This window comes from Corvus moneduloides, chromosome W (genome assembly GCF_009650955.1).
Source record: "Corvus moneduloides isolate bCorMon1 chromosome W, bCorMon1.pri, whole genome shotgun sequence".
NCBI classification, from domain to species: domain Eukaryota; kingdom Metazoa; phylum Chordata; class Aves; order Passeriformes; family Corvidae; genus Corvus; species Corvus moneduloides.
In genome coordinates, this window is record NC_045510.1 from 8594141 (window position 1) to 8600507 (window position 6367).

The following is a 6367-nucleotide window of genomic DNA, read 5'->3' on the forward strand; positions in this document are numbered from 1 at the left end:
TTAGCCAAAGTGCCTCCCCTCCCCGTACATTTCTGTTCCCTCCCAGCACCCCAAAGTTGCCTTTGCCTGATGATTCCTCGTCAGGCAGTGAGGCAGATGAGGTTCTGGCCCCAGGTCGTCAGGCGGCTGTAGCCGCGCGGCGAAGAAAAAGGCTGGGCCGGTCTCGCCCCTGGACCTTTCAGGACTGCACGGTAACAGTGCGTCCGACGCATTATAATCGCTTCCTAGAGTCTCTTAAGGTGCAAGCATTGGGGGAGGGTGACTGGAGGTTATTAGAAATCCTTGGAATGCCAAATAGATCTGAGGATTCTGGGGGTAACCGGGGAGCTGTTACACTCCATCCGCAGGCTGTGCCCGAAGTTCAGGATGGTACTGGTTCCCCAAAAGAGATCCGAGCTTTCCCAGTGTATAAGGCTCTCCCAGATTCAGGAGAGCATGACAAGCATGAGGTAATTGCTTGGAAAGTTGCCCAGGACCTCCAATCCAAGGTGGCACAATATGGGCTAGGTTCTGCTGAGGTTATGCAAATAATAAGGGTGATAAATACAGATTTGCTTTCTCCATTTGATATCAGACACTTAGGTCAAATTCTATTTCAACCTGTACAATTTACAGTTTTTGAAACAACCTGGAGAAAGCTGGCCGGCAAGACTGCATTAGCAAATTTGCAGCTCCCTGCTGCTGATCCTAGACAGACAGCAGGAGTGGATGCTTTGATGGGGACTGGTCCCTTCTCTGATCCCAGTCTACAGGGTAACTTGCCCTCTAGCATCCTGCAGCAAGCACAACAGGTCGGCATGGCTGCCCTGTTGAAAACCATAGAGTTGTCAGCACCCAGAAAGCGATATACTGAAATAGTTCAAGGGAAATCAGAGTCATTCCTTTCTTTTGTAGAGAAAGTTGCTGCTTCTCTCGAGAAGCAGGTTGAAGATGACGGGTTAAGACAGTTGTTGTTAAGGCAGTTAGTGAGAGATAACGCAAACGAGGAGTGCAGAAAAATCATAGATGCCTTACCAGGGGATCCTGAGGTAACAGACATGGTCGAAGCCTGCACTAAGGTGGGATCTGGGAACCAGAGAAGGTCTGCTTTGGCTGCATTCCTGCAGCCTGTTCGCGCATCTTCTGGTCGTGAACCAAAGCAACCAAAACAGGTGAAGAAACGGAAGCGGCCTAAGCCGAGCCAAAAAGAGAACACACCGATCCCCCAGTGCAAAAGGTGTGGCAGGCCAGGGCATTGCACGGGCTACTGTAGATCCCGGACTCATGCCAATGGTCAGCCTTTGTCGGGAAACTTCCGCCGGGGTGCAAGAAGGGGAAATTGCTCTCCGATACAGTCTCTCCCCCAGAGAGTGGCACAGGTACAGGCACAGGCCTACCCAGCCACCCTAGAGACGGCACCCAGGGATCAGACGGCACCCACGGATCAGATGGGTTGACGTCCACACCGCAGCCGCAGTCGTCTTAGACTCCAGCGGTATTTATAAGGTTCCCTTGGATGCATATGGACCCTTAGCCCAGGGATCCAGTGCGATGCTGGTGGGAAAACCTGACGTTGCCCATCAAGGAATCTTAGTGCACTCAGGAGTTATTAATGCTGACTTTAAAGGTCAGATTTGCGCTATGGTCTCCACGCAAAAACCCCCTGTAACTATTCCTGAAAAGACCTGCCTTGCTAAATTGGTGCCTTTTAAGTCTTGTGTCCCCAGGATAGAACAACAAACTCACGAAGATAACGGCAGTGGATCTACGGGACTTCCGCAGGCCTTCTGGACTGCAGACATCTCTGACCAAAGGCCACAGATGACATGTACCCTGATCCTGCCGAACGCCCGTCTGCCCCGGATTCAGCTTCGAGGTTTGATTGATACGGGTGCTGATGTAACTATCATCTCCTTCTCTGCGTGGCCTCCCTCATGGCCTTTAGCCCCGGTGGGATCGGCCATCGCAGGATTAGGAGGATCCACACAGAGCTATCTAAGCGAACGGCCTGTGGTGGTGAAGGACTCAGAGGGGCACACAGCTACAATCAGGCCTTATGTTGCTACCACTTCCCTTAACCTTTGGGGGCGGGATGTGTTGGCAGCTTGGGGTGTACGGATTGGGACAAATTTTTAGCAGGGGTCACTGTGTGTAAGGGCGCACAGCATCCTACACTGCCTTTGCGGTGGTTGACTGACACACCAGTCTTTGAGCCGCAGTGGCCCCTACCAAAAGAGAAGTTAGATGCCCTTCATCAGCTGGTTCAGGAACAGTTGCAACAGGGGCACCTTGAACCTTCTACTAGCCCTTGGAACACTCCTGTTTTCGTAATTAAGAAGAAATCAGGGAAATGGAGGTTATTGCAGGACCTCGGGAAAGTTAATGCAGTAATGGAAGGTATGGGGGCATTGCAACCTGGCATGCCCTCTCCCACCATGATTCCTACGGGGTGGGACATCCTGATCATTGATTTAAAGGATTGTTTTTTCACAATTCCTTTGCATCCTGATGACAAACCAAAATTTGCCTTTACTGTGCCTGCCATTAACAATGCTGAACCTGCTAAGAGATACCAATGGAAGGTCCTCCCTCAAGGGATGAGGAACAGCCCAATTATCTGTCAGTGGTATGTCGCCCAAGCATTAGCCGGAGTTCGCAAGCAGTTTCCTGATGCACGCTGCTACCATTACATGGATGATATCCTGGTGGCAGCGTCCACTCGGGACGAGCTGCTGAGAATACAGCCTCAGCTGCTCGCTGCTCTGCATGCCTATGGATTAGAGGTAGCTCCGGAGAAAGTTCAACAGCATCCTCCTTGGAAATATTTAGGAGTGAAAATTTTGGACCAAATTATCCAACGCCAAGAGGTGCAATTCCCGGATTCGATTAAAACCTTGAATGATGCTCAAAAGCTGTTGGGTGTCATCAATTGGTTACGACCTTATTTAGGTCTAACTGCAGAGCAGCTTTCCCCTCTTTTTAATATATTAAAAGGGGACCCTGGTCTGAATTCACCTCGGGAGTTGACTCCGGAAGCGCGGCAAGCGCTGCAGGAGGTCCAACGGGCTGTTTCTGCTCGTCAGGTTTATCGAGTGGATCCCTCCATTGCTATCACTGTTTACATTACTATTCCAGACCTCCATCCTACAGGTATCATTGGCCAGTGGAATGCACAATGGCCTGATCCTTTGCATATCCTAGAATGGGTCTTTTTGCCTCACCAGCCAAAAAGGACGGTGACCACAGTGTTTGAATTGGCCGCTTCTCTGATAATCAAATGCCGTCAACGGTGTTTGCAACTGATGGCTGCGGATCCTGCAGTAATTGTCATTCCGATCTCAAAGGAATACTTTGAGTGGAGCCTCATCCATAGTGCTCCTTTGCAAAGCGCGCTGCAAAACTTTTCAGGGCAGATCACTTACCATCTGCCCAGCCATAAATTACTGCAGCTGGCAAAATCGACCGTACTTTCCTTGCGGCCGAGAAATAGCCGAGTGCCGGTGCAAGGACCCACCGTCTTTACGGATGGTTCAGGGAAAACTGGGAAAGCCATTGTTACCTGGAAGGAGGGATCGGAATGGCAGGTGCTGAAGGAACACGAGTCAGGCTCTGCTCAGTTAGTTGAATTAAGGGCTGTTACCATGGCTTTTCAGCGATTCTCACAGGAACCTTTGAATTTGGTTACTGACTCTGCTTATGTAGCAGATATCACTCAACGCTTAGATTGTTCATTTCTGAAGGAGGTGAACAATGCGGCTCTGTTTTCACTGTTGCAAACCTTGTGGTCTGCGATTCAGGCTCGAGTGCATCCGTATTACATTCTGCACATTCGAAGCCACACCAATTTACCAGGGTTTCTAACAGAAAGCAATGCCAGGGCTGACATGCTGGCCAACCCTGCGTGGGTAGGGCCTCAGCCTGACAAAATTGCACAAGCCAAGGCATCGCACGGTTTCTTCCATCAAAGTGCACATACCCTGCAGAAGCAGTTCCATTTAATGCCAACCGAGGCGCACGACATTGTCAGCGCTTGTGCTGACTGTCACGGACTCGCTGCGCCTTTGCCACCGGGGGTAAACCCCAGAGGGCTAAAAGCCTTGCAGCTTTGGCAAACGGATGTAACTCACATCCCAGAATTTGGTCGGCTGAAATATGTGCACGTGTCTATTGACACTTTCTCCTCAGCTATGTGGGCTACTGTTCACACTGGAGAGAAGGGCCGTGATGTCATTGCCCATTGGAAATTGGCTTTCTCAGTCCTGGGTGTGCCAGCTTCTGTGAAAACCGATAATGGTCCTGCCTACGCCTCGGAGAAGACGCGGCAGTTTTTACACCTATGGGGTGTAGACCATACCTTTGGTATCCCACATTCTCCTACTGGCCAAGCCATTGTCGAACGCGCTCATGGTACCTTGAAGCGTGTTTTGGACAAACAGAAAAGGGGAATGCATGGAGAAACCCCACAGAGCCAACTAGCAAAAGCTTTGTATACAATTAATCACCTTACAGTACCACAAAATTCAAATAATCCTGTTATTCTGAATCATTTTCTCTCATTGCAGTCTGCAGGCGACAGACAGCTGCCCCGGGCAAAAGTCTGGGCACGGAATTTACTCACTAACCAGTGGGAAGGCCCTCATGAGCTTATCGTTTGGGGTCGTGGGTATGCTTGCGTTTCCACAGATACTGGGATGCCGTGGCTACCTTCAAAATGCGTTCGCCCTGACCTGCGGCACCAGAGGCAGAACAGGCAACCTCCAAATGATGACCAGAACGCCAACCATCCAAATGGTGACCAGAATGTAGATCATCAGCCTAATGACTCTTCTGATGATGACCAGGATGTCAACCATCAGGCAGATGGTCCTTCTACAAGCAGAGACTGGGATGGTCCTTCCACAAGCAGAGACTGAATTTTGAATTTCTTGTTATGGAGTCAGATAGTTAAAGCCTTAAGGACATTTTTAGAATTAATAACTGATGTAGATTTCTATTTAGGATTAATAGTCGGGTTGTTATCTTATAAAACAAAAAGGGGGAATTGTAGGTACAAAAATGCTGTTAGTGAGGATCTTCTTGTTATTTTTCTAAGTCCGTGAGAGACTTTTCTCTCTCACAGAAGAGGTAGCAGGGAATGTAAACAACCAAGCCACCTGCAACCTTGGAAAGTCTTGTTTATGGTATAGTAGAAAATATTTTGATAATGGATGTTTTAGGATTTTGGCCAATCACCCCCAAGGGGTGGCTGGTCCTTTGTCCAATTAGACTATGAAGAAAAAAGTCTATAAAAGAGTTTGTAAAATAATTAAGTAAATCAATCTTGCTGCACAATTCCTGCCTGCTGTATCTTCTTCTCCTCCTCCTCCCTATAGCTGTGGGACACGGTGATATACCGTAGGAACCAGGCCTGCGGTAATAAGAGAGAAGGAAAGAAAGAAAGAAAGAAAGAAAGAAAGAAAGAAAGAAAGAAAGAAAGAAAGAAAGAAAGAGAAAGAAAGAAAGAAAGAAAGAAAGAAAGAAAGAAAGAAAGAAAGAAAGAAAGAAAGAGAAAGAAAGAAAGAAAGAAAGAAAGAAAGAAAGAAAGAAAGAAAGAAAGAAAGAAAGAAAGAAAGAAAGAAAGAAAGAAAGAAAGAAAGAAAGAAAGAAAGAAAGAAAGAAAGAAAGAAAGAAAGAAAGAAAGAAAGAAAGAAAGAAAGAAAATAGATGGGGGGGACAGAAAGAGAGTGACAGGGACAGAATAAGGAAAATATCACCACTCCATGGATCCCAGAGATGTTCCGTTGATCCTCTCCATCTGGTCTTCTTGGTGATGAAGGTCCCCCCGAAAAGCATAAAATCCGATGGGTTAATATATGCTCAGGCCAGGTAGGAAAACCGGGGAGGGGGGCAGTTTGCCATTGTCTCTTACAACAGACTCCAGGTTTGTTGCATCACATGCAGTCCTGCAGTGCAAGGCTTCAGGAATGACTCTGGGGGGCACTTCGGGGGGTCTTTGATGGATTCTGACACCCCCTCAGCTGCCTCTCACGTGAATGTCCTGTGGAATGTGGCCTGTGGGGTTGGGGGTTCCACAGCTGGGCCAGTTTGTGTAAGGGAGGATGGGTGTTCATTGCCTCTGACCAGGGGTGACACCTGAAACCTCCTCCCCCTGGCCTCATTTTGGTGGGGGGAGTCTGTGTAAACCTGGCTTCTGCAGGCTGTGGTCTCCCCCACCCTAAACTCAGCCAGGGAAGAATCTCTGCTGTGTTTGGCTTTCTTGTGGATGAATTCTTCTCTTTCAGCCTTGTTTGTTTTTTCCTAGGCCTGAGATGATTAAAGAATGGGTTTTCTCTTTATCTTATTTGAGGGACCAATCTGATTTTTATTTATGCCTCAACATATGTTACAC